We start from the raw sequence: 15,252 nt of genomic DNA, 5'->3' as shown, positions 1-15,252 counted from the left end.
GCATCGTACATAATCCTCCTCCCCTCCATGTTATCCTCACAACAACAACCCTATGAGGTAGGTTGGGTTGAGAGTCTGTGACTGGCCCAAAGTCACCCAGTGGGTTTTCATGGCTGAGTGGGGACTAGAACCCGGATCTCCTGACTCCCATTCCAACACCTTAGCTATTACACCACACTGGCTCCCTAATGAAATTAGCTTACCACCCTAATGAAACACTTGCAACCAGTAAAAGGTATGCACTGGATGTGATTATATTTTTCTCTTTGAGACCAGCAGATCAACTACATTTATAATACATACACACAGAGCTTTAAGCTTAAGAAATGAGAGCTGAATTTCACATGATGTTAACAACCTGACCTGCTGAGAACTGGACAAAACTGACTTTATTTCCAGGGCTGTGATTTCCACAGCCATCAGTAGCAGCCTATTCAGCAAGGACAATAAGAATATTATCAGAAGATGACACTTGAAAGGGGAAAGAACCAGCGTGAATATCTAAAACTGGGGGACACTCTGAGTATAAGAACTTGGAGTTGGGTGGAATGGGCTAGCTGAGTCCAGCTAAGACCAGTATTATGACAGATGTTTCCAGTTGTGTATGAATGACCTTGGGGAAAGAATGTGCAGCTGAAGATACAAAATTGGTAGGTCAGACAACACAACAAAAAAGGAGGGGGAAAGAGTGACCTAATTAAATGAGGGGCATGAGTAAAATACTTGCATAAACAAATCAAAACAGAGCCCTGAGACAGCACGGAGAAGGGAGGGAAAATCCACGCAACACCATTTGCAGGCCGAGTGAATTCAGAAGCAGACTGTTCACAAACTTCCCAGTCAAGTTCATTGCCAAAAGCTATCCTTAATGAATGATTGTGTGCAACCTTTGGGAAAAGCAATTATGATTAATTAAAAGAGCTAAGAACACTGGGACATGGGGATATTTCCTGATTCAATTGTAAGTAATGCACCAAAAGTGAAGAAGTTACCTGGGGTAGGGGTGGAAATACATAAAATATGGTGAGCAATGCCACTTGCCTTGTACCTCTACTTAACTGCCCACCTTATCCTACTTTGCTTGCCAAAAAATGTGTCTTTGTGGCAGTGGAGAAAAGAGGCAGGAACTGAGAGAAGAGAAAGGAGGAAAGCAATACAAAGGGGCCACACAGGCATCCCTGGCTCTTCATTCCAACTGCTTCAAACATATTTCTTGCAAGTGTGGACACCGGGGTGGGAGTGGGGTGGACAGAGGCAGGATATATAGAAAGAGGAAGCTGAACTCGCTTGTCTGCGGGTTCCATCTTTTCACCAGGTCTCAGCGTACTGCTAGTGATTCTTGAGATCCTCGACCTATGAATTGCTGTGTTAGCGCACCAGTTCATAAGTAATCTGGAACCCAATCCAAGTTCAGTCAGGACTGTTCCAAGACATTTTGCAACAATCAGTGCTATGTAATTCAAGAGGTGAAACCTAGAATTCCTTGCAATACCATAGGCGACCATTTGGGCTGTATGTGTGACTAGTCTGGTCCCAGGATAATTTAGACTTATTTTGAATGAAAATGTTAATTGTTTATTATTTTTAATTACAATGGCTTGGGTGTTTGTAGTGAGGCAGGTGGCTACCAGGAGGAGGGCCTTCTCTGCTGTGGCACCCCGGCTGTAGAATGAGCTCTCTAAGGAGGTTCGCTTGGCACCTACATTATATGCTTTTAGACACCAGGTGAAGACCTTTTTATTCTCCCAACATTTTAACAATCTATAAATACATTTTAACATGGTGTTTTAAATTTGTAATTTTGCATTGCTGCTGTTTTTATCTGGTTGAGCTTTTATATTGTATTTTATATTATGGTTTTATACTGTTGTTTTATACTTTGAATGGTTTTAATTTTTGTGAACCGCCCAGAAAGCTCCAGCTATTGGGCGGTATAGAAATGTAATAAATAAATAAATAAATAAATAAATAAATAAAAGAAAATATACATGCATGTCCCGAAAAACACGTACAATACAGATAAGAGCATTTGGAAGGAATGGAGTGAGTCGCTTCAATTTCTTATATTGGAGGATGTACAGCCATTTTGATGGTGGGACTACTTGTTATGAAGAAAGCCTGCCTGCCAGTGAAAACAGCATCCCTGTGAAAAATTCTCCCCCTCGCATTCTCTAACATGTATTAATACTTACTCCATGCTGTGACATTACAGTATTGCAGATTTCACCATTTCTCTCAGAAGCAGCCAGTGATGTTCAGTGAGGCAGGGGAAACACACAAGGTCACAACATGTCAACGTAAGGTATTACTGTATGGCATGTAGGGGAAAAGCAAGAAAACACAGTTGTGCTATTTCTAGGGCCAGCCCTTTGTCATTCATATCATATACTTCCGCCTCTCAAAAACAGAAGCAGGAATATATAGTTGCACCACCAGAATTCACCAAATGAGGATTATACTGAGGAGATGGGATGTTTGTATGATTTTATTAATTATATATTTAATCCTCTCCAATAACAGACGTTTTCTGGTTAGATAATGTAACGTTAAAAGAGTATGATTCAATACAATGCAAATAAACAGCACAGGAAAAGCACTGTCACATAAATAAAAACAACAACCATAATATCTAAAATGCCAAGTTGAAAAGGAAGGTCTTTGCCTGGCACCTAGAAGATAATGATGTAGGCACCAGGCAAGCCTCTCTGGGGAGGGCATTCCAAAAACAGGGCACCACAACTGAGAAGGCCCTCCCTATTGTAGCCACCCACCTACTGTCTGAGATTTGCATTTTCAAATGCCTTGGCACAGATAAAGAATTATCTGAAATCGAGCAACTGTCCATGTCTCTTGTATCATCTTAAAACGCACCCCAAAATATTTCTTCAATAACAACAGGGCAAAATTCTGAGAATTACCAAAAGGTTTCCCTCTGGGATTACTTGGAAACCCCTCCTCTTTATAAGTGATCAACTCTGAGTCACCCTAAACTTTTGGCAAAGGGTTTTGTTTACTGTTGGGAGCCAAGTACGTCTCATGTGGCTTGCAAAACAGCCAAAGCTGCTTCTTTGAAGGGACACTGTGCACTACATATTCTAAAGGGCAAATGAGACTCCTGGTTTTACTTTGTGATTTGCGAAAACTCCACCAAATGCTATGAAGTCATCAGAACAAGGGTACACAACCTGAGGGAGGCAACTGCACCACCCCCTGCCCTTGAAATCCACCGCCACCACCAGTTTCCTCACAGATTGCTCTTTTTCCAACGTCTGCTAGCACAGAAGAAAGAGAAGTCTGAATCAGGGTCAACAGGATGTGCGTATGGAATATATAAGTGTGGCACAATCTACGAGCCAGCAGCACTCAGGACTGAAAAGGTTGTGTACACCTATATTAGAACCATGGAATAAGGAACTTGAACCCGAACAATACCAAAACATCAATAATTCCTTTCAAGTTTCCCCCTGTTCCCTTCACTGCCATGCTTCTTGTTAATTGGTCCCAATATAGGTTAGCATGATCTGGTAGCTAAACAGCTTGACCCTTTTCTCACTAATCTTTTCTATGCGTCCATTTTTTTCTATTTGCTGCTGTGATGATGCTGAAACTTAATTTGAACAAAATTTACATGTTATGGTAGATAATACGCCAGTGGTCAACCTACATTGGCATTACTGTTATTACTGCCCCTAGTGGATATCCTAAGTAAACATCTTCAGTTATTGCAGGCATTACCTTGAACAGCATAAGACTAATATTATGCTGTTCAAGGTAATGCCTTCATGGATGTTTCTCCGTAAAGAAAATGTTTCACATCAAAACCAACTCTCCAAGAAAAGATACAGGGAAGACATGTTAGGAGTTTATAGGTATCTGAATGGTAACCATCAAACAGAGGGAGCATAGCTATATACCAGTCCCACATAAATAAAAGGCCAAGAAGCAAATGGTCCCATCAGAGAGCAGGTTTAGGGGGTAGAAAACCTCCTGGCATTAGGAAAGTTTGTACAATGCAGTAAACTGCCCGGGGGAATTGTAGAATTGGCATTGCTAGAATTCTTTAAGAACAGGCTGGATGGATAAGCATCTGCTAAGGAGATTTAAGTCTAGAATATGAATATTCAGCATTTGTATTTTAGAGGCCAACTATCCTATAGAGAGTGATATAGGGGCCAGAAGTGTATTATGGCACACTCCTTGCAGGTGATCAGATTCCATAATACAATTGGCCCTATCTAGCTATAGAGGCTTTCCAGTTGTGAAGCACCCGCACCCCAGCATAGTGTTACATAGTTACACAATTTATGAATAAAATAAAAAAGCAACATAAGAACATGTAATCTGTTTCTTCAATCTTGACGTTTCTCCCACCCCCTTACAAGTGTCACTGTAAACACTTTACTATACCTCAATTAAAATTTGGCAGACTACTGGGGAAGTGGTGGGGTTCAGAGAAAATTGCTAGGGGGGCTGGATCTGGCCTACAGACTGCCAATTACTCATCCCTAGATTTCAGGAGATTACTGAGTGACCCTTGAGAGTCTGACAATCCAACCCTGAGCAGCACTGCAACAGCCATTACAAGCGAATGTTCAAATGCACAGGCCTCATCAGCTTGCTCATTTTGCTGTTTATACACCAATTTGCACAAGTTAGTGACATTTTAATACTGGGTGTGGTCCCCACCCAGTCAAATGCAAAGAAGCCTAAGACCACTATAAGCTCTGCATACTAATATTCAAACCCTTGGCATGGCATCAGAGAGATGGTGGCTACTACACATAGCCACCCTAAAGACTAACTTCCACATTGAGAATTATGAATGTACACACTTTCCCTGCAACGATGGATGCTTGGATTTATTATTATTATTATTATTATTATTATTATTATATTTAATTAATTTATATAGCAGCATCAATGTACATGGTGCTGTACAGAGTAAAACAGTAAATAGCAAGACCCTGCCGCATAGGCTTACATTCTAATAAAATCGTAATAAAACAATAAGGAGGGGAAGAGAATGCACCAAACAGGCACAGGGTAGGGTAAAACTAACAGTATAAAGTCAGAGCAAAATTAAGTTTTAAAAGCTTTAGGAAAAAGAAAGGTTTTTAGCTGAGCTTTAAAAGCTGCGATTGAACTTGTAGTTCTCAAATGTTCTGGAAGAGAGTTCCAGGCGTAAGGGATTTACCAAACCCTTTCCTCAGGAGACCATTCTGTATGATTGGAGGTAGACTAAAGTGTTAAACTAGAGGTGCAGGACGCTATTGAGAGACATAAGCAAGAGCTGATAGTGGAATCTCCAGTTGAAATGTTGCTTCTGCCGCAAACTCATTGGGTAGCCTTAGGCCAGCCTCTATTCTCTCAGTGTCAACGCCTGATCTGCAATATTAAAATAGTAATACTTACTTGCCTATCAGAGAGGGCTATTGGAAAGATTACAAAGATGAGGTGTATGAAGCACTTTGAAGGCCTGAAACATGTTACATAAATGCTAGGCTGAGAAGGCATCTAGGGAGAGACTCACTGAAACCCTGGCAAGGAAGAGTGGTGTAAAGTTTTATTTATGAATGAAATGTAAATCCTGCAGCCTTCAGCACACAGTGCTCCCAAGACAGCTAACAATAAAGAGTAAAAACATTATAATCAATTAAATAAAAAGTAAATGACAAAATTAACAGTGGATAAAAGATAATAAAAGAAGTAAAAATTCTCACAATGGATTAAAATGGTTTTTAAAAGCAGGGAAAACAAAAATGTCTGCCTGGAGTCAAAATGACAACATCTTAGGAGCCAGGTGAACCTCTCAGGGGATAGTGTTGCAATGATGGAGAACCAAAGACTTTCTCTACAATTGCCAATGGCAATACTTGCAATTGCAACACTTGCTGGAATCTAGGTTTTGCCCAGCTGCTTTTACAGCTTCAGAGCCTCCAGCATTGTTAGAAACACTTGCCTAACCAATGGACAGTTGCTCTAGCATCTGTATCTGAAGCTCCTATGGATCTCAGGTTACACTTAACAATTAAGCCCTGTACAACTATTACACATTGTTGTACGTTAGGTATTCATCCAGTGGGATCAAAGGTGGAGTTCTGGGAATAAAGACGATTCCCTGGAGGAATGCAAGTACCTTGAAGCCAGCATCAATGCCCACCTGAGTTTTTGCAGCCCTGTGCAGATTTTAACCCTCACCTTATTTTGGTTTCTTGCCCAAGACTGAAACAAGCAATAATAGCACATTAAATGATCGAAAATGGACTGGGATGTTCTTTCCTCTTGTTCATTTTAAGGCAGATTATTCTTTATTTTCTTCACCATGTCTATGCTTTGGGTGGGCAATCCATGGAGTCAAAAATGTCTAAATCCTGTCCCTTGGAATGCAAGGGATATCACCCAAGCAGAAAACTGTCAAGCTGTCACTTTCCTCTGAAAATTTGGGCAGCAGCTCTTTCACCATTTTTAACAGAGCTTGAGGCAGAAGCTCCAAGAATTTTGGCAACCTGGGCAATTCCCTAGCTTGCCTCAGTGGTTCGGTGGACCATGGCTGGTGTAATCTACGGTTACATATTGCCGGTTGGCAGGGTTATCCATTCGATTTTTGAAAAAGACAACTGAACTCCTTTGCTGGGTGATAAGCAACTTCTCCAGAGTTATTTCTTTGTGGGAGGAGTTTAAGCCTTTATAAATATAGAGTTCTTGGTTTAAAAACATAGTTTGGTGCAGGTTGTCTTTGTTCTGCCTTTGTCACCTACGTTGAAACTGGGGAGCAGCAGGCACCATCCACTGTTATTGCACGGAGATATTACGGAGGTCTTCCAGCCATGGAGACACCTGTTTCTACAGCATTAGGAATGGAGTAAGTGGGCAATGTTTTTACTTTTCACTCTAACTGTGAGGTCCAGGGACTGAGAAATCTGGGTTGGCCAGAAATACACCACTCCCAGGTCCACATGATACCCGCTAGATTTAAATCAAAGTATTCAAAGACAATTTCAATCAAATAGTTTTAAAACACATCTGGTAATATTACCAATTGCAGAACCTAGTCTTCAGATACTTAAGACCAACGTTTGTTACAGCAGCAGCAGGTATCTAGCCCTCAAGATAGCAGCAATTTTAGGACTGAAATTTGTAAAAGAAAAAAGAAAAAAAGAAAAAAAAGGAGTTATAGCTAGTGGAGGCTGGTGTCCCCTATTTCAGTGGGGTGGTAAATCCTCTCTGGGTTTCAATCAGAACCAGATAGAACTCTAATGGAGCTATCCAAGGTGCTGAACCCAATTTGGGGATAGGGCTCAGCACTTTGATAGTTCTAATAAGTTCTGACTAAAACTTAGAGCAGATTCAGTACCCCATTGAAAATAGGAGCCACCAGCCTCCACTGGTTACAGCACTCCTGTAACCAGTGTTCTGACTCCTGCTTGGAACAAATAAATGCTAAAAATAGTGAAGAAACGTGGTGTGAACTTTCCCCATCTTTCTTGACTCTCATCCTTGCTTGGTTGCCAAGGTTTTTTAGGGAGCCAAGCACGCAATTGAAGAGTAGTTGCATCATATCTCGCCACTATTCTCTAGTGGACTTGCACTACTAGGACCCCCAGTGAGGCACAGCAGTAACAGACAGAGCTGAGCTAAGTAGGAGGGGAGTGTGGATTGACAGACACTACGCCCAAGTTCCCTGCACCAGCCTTCCTTGTGAAAGGTAAGCTAAACAAGCAGCCAGGTGTAGGCTACGGTTTCTATTCTTGCCACAGGACTGCTACACTAATACTACAGAGCAAGAGGACAGAGAGAAGAGAAATACAACCTTCCTCTATTTCTGAACAGTAGTATGACTGGGGTTTCAATGGTCAAAGGATGGTTTAGACAAATCCAACTCCTGAAACCAGAACAGAGTGCACAGACTGTGCAGAATCTAGAATTCTTAGGTTCTTGTATGGTTTAACCTTATGGCTTAACACTTACACACACACACACACACACACACCTGCTTTTAGCATTCATTCATTTTTCAAAACAAGGAAACGATAAATTTCAAAAAACTGGTGCCATTCTGAAATAAAGTATTCCCTTTATGACATTCAGTTCCACAATGGACCTGTCAGTGTGTCACTAATTTTTACAGAGAATTAAACCAGAAAAGTAATGACTTTCCAAAGGCCCCCCAGGGAATTCCGAGCTGAGATGAGAGTTAACCCAGGAGTTCTAGAAAAGTGTCCCATTCTTTGGGCATGGAAGTCATCAGCTAGTCCAACTATGTAGACATGTTGATCACCGTGCCTCTTTTGATCCCTTCTTATTTGCAGCTACCACATTAACAATGTGCACAGAACCTGGCCAACAAAATCTATACTGAATGAGATACAAGGCCTGTTCAGACAACACTCTAAGCCACGGTTAGGCTGCTAACTCCTTCGCTGCTAACTCCTTCGGCCGCAAATGTTAGTGAGCATGTTTAAACTATGGTTATATAACCACCATGGTTAGGAATGGTTCACATGACATGCTAAGCCAAAACATTTAACTCAAAATTCTTAACTACCATGGCTTAGTGTGTCATCTGATCAGGGTTTCAGTAGACAGAGTGCAAACTGAATTCTGAGCCTAAGTGCTGTGAATACTCCAGACTTGCTTCAAGATAAAAAGTTTTAAGTATACTCTGCAGTACAGATAATGTCCAGAAGAAAAAAGTAGATACCATTCTTCCCACAAGAGTAGTTTGGGCAGTAGAACAGGAAATAGAAACATACAAACCAGCTGAGGAATGCCAAATTGCTGGCCTGGAGCTGTTTCCAGTCACTGTGCCTAAAGGCAAGGTGTTTGCCTCATATCCCACCCCCACCCCCACCCCCGCTCTTCTTCCTGGGTCGACTCTTTTTAAAACTGAGACCATCTGCATGCAAATTTCTCACTTGCAGCTATTAATATAACTAGCATGAATTCTTAAAGAATAGTTTTGTCAAACTTGAAGTGACACAGAATAATAAGTCATCATTTTGAGAAAATCGCTCAATGGAATCACTGGATACTGGTTACCAACCAAAGTCTGCGATTAATTTCACACAGCAATGAATTCACTACTGTGTGAAATTAATCACAAGCTGTTTCTTGAGTTGTCCAATCAGAAGACAACATTATGGTTGCTAGACCAACCCTACACCCTCCGCGGGCACACACACCCCCACTCATAACTTATGTACCATCAGGAATGCAAAAACCTTTTAAAGCACCTAAACGTGTCCTTGGAAGTGCCTTCATTTGGATCAAAGGAAAAGCATTTCCTCTGATCATAATGAATCAGCCTTCTAACAGCCCTTTAAGATGCAAAGGGGTAGAGGCCCTAACAGCTCAAAGCAGCCTTCTGATTAGACAAATTTGCTAGACTACAATTCCCATAATCTCAAAACAGGCCATTGGTCATGCTGGCTGGGGATGATGAGGGTATAGTACAACTGGAAGGTGCCAGGTTTAGGAAGGCTGGCTCAAATTATTCTGGAAAGAGGAATGAAATTTGATTCATTCCTAGATGAGCCGCTTCCTCCTCCAAGAGTTGCAAAGTTCAGCACAGTACTACAGGGCAATTGCACTATATGGTACACTTCCCCCAGTTTCTCTATACAACCTGATGCCACTCACTGCAGTTCCCTTGCCCTCGGTAGCTGCAACACCTGTACCCCCAAGCTACTGCCTATCTTTTTTGTAATATTACAATGCTTGTCAACTAGGACAGGGGGCAAATCTATTTTGGAAAATGCTGAATGGTGTCTGTTTAATTAAAATAATTATTCATTAATCAAATAATAATAAAACAGCTTTTCCATTGTGTGTGCTATTCACTTAATTTATTCTGGTCTTAGCAAACTTTGTAAGAATTTGATTTTCTAGGCTGCAGACTTGATTTGAAGTCAATTAAGGTCTCTGGCTGAATTCCTTGCTGTTTTATTTTAGTTCTTGATGGTTAAGCAGAACAGAAGTTCACTTTGCAATAACAGACTTTGATCAGCATGGCAGTGTGTCAAGTTTTCATAAACCACAAATACAGTAAACCAAATGAGACACGGTTTAAATTTACCAATCCGGGATGAATGAAATGTTATCATCTATTGCTAGAGAGAGAGAAAAGGCACAGAGTTCAAATATAATGCCACCCCCACCCCGTAATGATTAATATTTCAAGGCGCAAGAATCCAGCTTTTAAAATTGCAATGGAGAGTGTACATTTGCGTGGCTTTGTATAAGAAGAGTGCTGATTGATAAGAGAAAAACAAGACTAGCCAGTACTTGATCTTTAACCAACGCCATTATACACATGCTTCAGAGAAAACACAAAATTCAGCACACGCACAAATGGGAAACACATACAGCGTCATACCTTTTGTTTGAAGTGCAAATAACATATCAGGCCAAAAGGTGACCCTTTTCCAGAAGATGAACAAACTTCTGAGATCAGCCTTTGAAATTTTTGGATGTAATCCTGAGAGCCAGGAGCTGGAGAACTGAAGTCACATTCCTGCTCAGCCAGTCTCGGCTGGCAGTTCTAGACAGAGCATTGCCTCTCAGCAGCTGGCACATTAAAAACATTACATAGATCATGACAGTGTAGCATAGTGGTGGACTAAAGTTAGGTAGAGATGTGAAGGCCTGGAAAAAAACACCAGAAAAATTCAGGGGAAAAAAAAAACCCGGTTCCCCCCCCCCCCGTTTTTTTCTGAACAATAACAACTCCCCTCATGACAGTGAACAGTGAGAGCGCCTTTTCAGGGGTGGTGCCCGATCTCTGGCATTCTCTTCCTAGACAACTTAGGAAAACACCAACTAATCCCAAAGAGACTGTGGAAATCCTGAATCGTTGCCTGAATGCAGCGAAGCACTGAATGTGGACTAACAAGTTGCGTCTTGATCCAGACAAGATAGAGGTCCTGCCGGTCAGTAGATAATTTAATCCAGGTTGGGGGAGGGGAAACAGCTTGTTCTGGATGAGATTGCACTCCTTCTGAAAGATCAGGCCAACAGTTTGGGCCTGTCCCTGGATCCAGCGTTATTCCTGGATGCTCAGGTAGCTATTACATCCAGAAGGGCCTTTGCCTAGCTTTGGTTGGTACACCAGCTGCACTCCTTCCTGAAAGGTTGGATCCGGCCACAGTGACACATGCTTAGTCACTTCCCAGTTAGATTACTGAAATGGTCTCCACGTGGGGCTGTCATTGGAGAGTGTTTGGAAACTGCTGCTGGTGCAAAATGCAGCAACCACATTGCAGCCTGTTGGCAATTTATAGGTGGTAGATTGATCTTGTTCTTTTACAAAATGAATGGTCCAAAACAGTAGCGGTTACTGTTGATTAGTTAATATTTAAAATGATTTTTTAAAAACTGAAAATGCAGTTTTAATACAGAACACTGAGAACATGTTAACCTTCTAATGCTAGACCCACATCCTACTGCAGTTAGCAAGATCATTTATGTTTCACTCCAGGGAAACCTAACAGTTACATTACACCCATAAAGGCCAGCAGCAGGCGTATAGTTTGATAATCTTAAAAACATTGATATGGCAGAGGGAACTCCATCTCAGAAAGTTTGAGAGCTCCTTCCTCAACAGGCCCCAAAGCAAATAAAATTTTAAAAATACATTGGGTTGGATCGAGGTTCTGCCTTCCATTGATGGAAGAGCTCTGCTCATGGAAGGTGCATCTGACTGATTTTGAGGGATCCTTCCCCCACCCCCCCAGCAGGATCCCCTGGCCCTCTGTAGCATTTTCAGGGACCTAGAGGGGCTGCTGTGGAAAGCAGGTTGGTAGAGACGTCTGCTTCAACCAGCCCAATTGCACACACACCTAAATCTGGATACTCTTGATTTTGTTTTAAAATTGCCCCCAGTTGGATGCCAAATACAAAAGCACTTGTATAAACCCCTTTTACTGTTTTCCCTTACATTTGAGCTTTGTCAACTTCATCACAAATATATCAGAACTGCACAAACCAGCTGCAATTGCAATGAAAACACTGCAATGAGATGTTCAATTTATTCCATGAAATTTAAATGAAAATTTTTGCAGACTGACAGCCCTCTATGGCCTTAGCTAGACCTAAAGCAAATGGAGGGGTCATCCCTGCCTGCTCCCGGGATCCTGTGTGTAATTTGGATGCACAGGGATGATCCCGGGATATAGGCCTGGTCTAGCCATGGAGTATGTCTCCTCTAAAGTAAGCTTCTCGATCTCCGTGGGACTTATTCCCAAACCCCACTGAGTAAACAAATATAGGATTAGGCTGAATGTCTCTGAAAATAAAAGTTGAAAGAGAAAGTTGCTATAAATATTGCTTTGCTTTTCCTGAGATTCTGAACATTAAAGTAAAACCTAGATAAGTAAATACACCTAAACAAACACAAATCTCACCATCTCCAATCAACTATACTTCTATACAAACAAATGGCACATATAAATGAAGCTGCTCTTCTATGGAGCTGAGCTCTGTGGTGCGCTTTAAAAAGTACACACAAAAACTAATCCTTTTAACATGTCCTGTTCTAAAATAAAAAGGAATTTCCTTAAACAAAGACTATCTACCAAGTTTATTTCATAGCTATTTAAAAAGTGGCTTGTTTACAACCCAATTTAATCCCTAACACAAAATTGGAAGAAAAAATATATACCCATCTCTTGCTGCTGTTCTACATCATTAAATTGATGTGATAATTAATATCGACCAAATTTGTATAATTTTGCGATACACCTTAACTCCGCGTGGTAAGGGCATATGATTTTCACACATATGTAAAGGTGAAGAGACTCACAGAAGCCATTAATGAGCTGAGAGGGCAAACGTTTCTAATAAACTTGCAAAAACTTATTTCCAGAGCCAAAAGAGAAAAAATAGCATTAATGAACATTCTTCGTTTGAACGTTCAAAAACGGGGGGGGGGGAGTAGTAGAAAGATTTTTCTCAAAGAAAAGTTGGCAGAATCGAAGATTCGGTTGCAATCTGCTGACTCCAGGGGATACAGAGAGGGAGAGACACTTGGTTTCTGCAACGAAGGATGCTGCTAGCTAAGCATCACCAACCCATTGAGTCAGCAGCAGCATTACCCAATGCAACAAGAAGCGCTCAGCTTCCGGGAGATTATGAGTCTCTAGTGCACACAGCAGCAGTCAGCCACACACCCAAACTGGCAGAAACCTGTTCTGCCCGGATCGGCTCTAGCAGCAGCACGAGCTGGAACCTGGGAAAGGAAAACGCGCTCACGCAGCAGACGAGAGAAGAGCGCGCGCCAGGGCTCGCGGCCGAGAGGGTTCCGCGAGGCAATCCAGCCAATAGGAGGCGCTCGCCGGGTTCCCGGTCTTGAGGAAAGCAACTGTAGTTTACCCGGACCGAATTATGAAAAAGCAGGCAGGAAGGACAGCTTACAAAGTGCATGAGTATCCCCACCCCAGCCACACACACCCCGCGCGCGCGCTTTCCAAAATGCGGCGTCTTTCGTCTACACGGAGGGTCTTGAACAAGTTGTAAGTGCAACTCGGCGCAAGAATTCCCTTTGCACCTTCTTTACACGGGGCGTTGCCTTTGGGAAGGCGCAGTTGAAATAGCAGCAAACCCATCTTGCAGAGCTGCTCAAGAGCCCACTAACAAATCCTGGTACATTCAGAAGGGAAGGGTGTTGCTGATGCCATTCGAGTAGCCGGCGGCTGGCGACCACACTTTAGGAAACTTGCAGGAGGCTGATATGGGGGCGCCAGCACAGGAAGAGTCGGTTAAGGATGCTCGGCGGACGCCTCCCTTTCTAGCCGACAAGAGACCGCATGGCGCGGCTACTAACGCGCACAATTCGAGCATCCTTCATATGAAGGATTTTATATTTGTATGTATGGAGGGGATCTTGCTTTCTCGGAGAAAGTGAGGCGGCTTCCTTAAGTGGAAGGCTCTCCTCCTTCTATACGCCGCAGTTTACCTCAAGTGACCCAGGACATCGCGGTTGCAAAACGGGGGCGCTCATCTCGGCCGAACGAGGGGCTCTAAACTCGTATCCTCCCTCTAAATACATGGATTCGTCCACCTAATACTACCACCAGCACCACCGGGGACTACCATGGCAAATTCACGCTGTTGGGGGCAGGGATACAGGCAGCCTGAATCCCTAAGCAGAAACAGGCAGAAGGTGAAACCCTTTCAAAGACTCTGAAGAAATAAAGCGGAAACTAGATGAGGAAGTCTCCTTTGCTGGGCCCAGAGAATGAAAGGGGGGGGGATGGTTATTAAATATGCATGGAAGACAGACGAGAGAGTATGGGGTAGCAGTGACGTTCAAGCCCACACATTTTAAGGGAGGAAATTAAAAAAAAGAAGCTGGTGAGTGGCTTTCAGTAGATATGGCCCCTAAAAACTGCAACCCTAATTCCTAAGATTTCCCAGAAGTTCCGTTGAATTCATTATGGCTTACTTCTGAGTAAGCAAGACTGGGCGCAGTTTGAAAAGGGAGTTTATGTAACACTGTCCCTTCTTTTGGAATATACTTTACTGAGGGGAAAAAGGGGAGACGGGACGGTATTGGAGACGGCGAAAGGGAGACTGAAAGAAGGCATGCATGTCCCCTAAAACACGCGTATGCAGAGGGAGTACTAGGTAATTATTCCACATAATGAGAACACGTTTAGGTCGAGGGGGGGGAGGTGTGCCATGAAAGAAAGCAGACGTGGCAGAACCAGGCCCCGATCCACAAGCAAGCGTCTCCACCCTCCGGGGTTTGCAGAAGGTTCTTGCATGTCTCGCCCATGCCTCCGCCCGCCCGGCCGAGCACGCGGATAAAGGCAGCTCTTCTGCTGCCGAGCCCGGCGCGCACAAGGCGCTGCTGAGCTACAGCGCGCGCGCGCGCGCCAGATTCGCCGGCAAAGACCGGCTCAAGCCGGTATAAAAAGCTGAGCTTTAGTAGGGAAATAGAGGAGACGGCAGCAGTTGTAAAAGGGACCAGACGGCAGGGAGACCGAGAGAGACACACGTAGAGAATCTGCCAGGACGAGCAAAGGGCAGTGGGGGTAGCGACCCTCTGAAAGCCAGGCGCGAAGGGGGCACCCGGTTGGGCATGGGACTGCCTTGGCATAAGCAGAGGGAGCCCAGTGTTGGATAACGGGGGAGAAGTACTTTCTTTTTTCTCCCTGCCGAAGGGGGTCTGTTTTAGCCACAGGCTCCACCTTCTCCAAAACGGGTCTTAAGGGCGAGGGGGTTGGGTGTTCTAGGCAGCCACCTCAGGATGTT

General features: G+C 43.0%; 1 protein-coding gene across 1 annotated transcript in view; it reads right to left on the bottom strand.

Annotated features, from left to right (window-relative positions):
- Positions 1–15,252, bottom strand: part of AMZ2 (archaelysin family metallopeptidase 2) — a 66,519-nt gene that overhangs the window by 4,988 nt on the left and 46,279 nt on the right. The gene's annotated exons all lie outside the window — the stretch shown is intronic.

The sequence above is a fragment of the Elgaria multicarinata genome, chromosome 3, assembly GCF_023053635.1.
Source record: "Elgaria multicarinata webbii isolate HBS135686 ecotype San Diego chromosome 3, rElgMul1.1.pri, whole genome shotgun sequence".
In the NCBI taxonomy this organism is placed as follows: Eukaryota; Metazoa; Chordata; class Lepidosauria; order Squamata; family Anguidae; genus Elgaria; species Elgaria multicarinata.
Note: the sequence above shows the minus strand (reverse complement) of the source record. Positions and strands in the feature narration are given on the sequence as shown.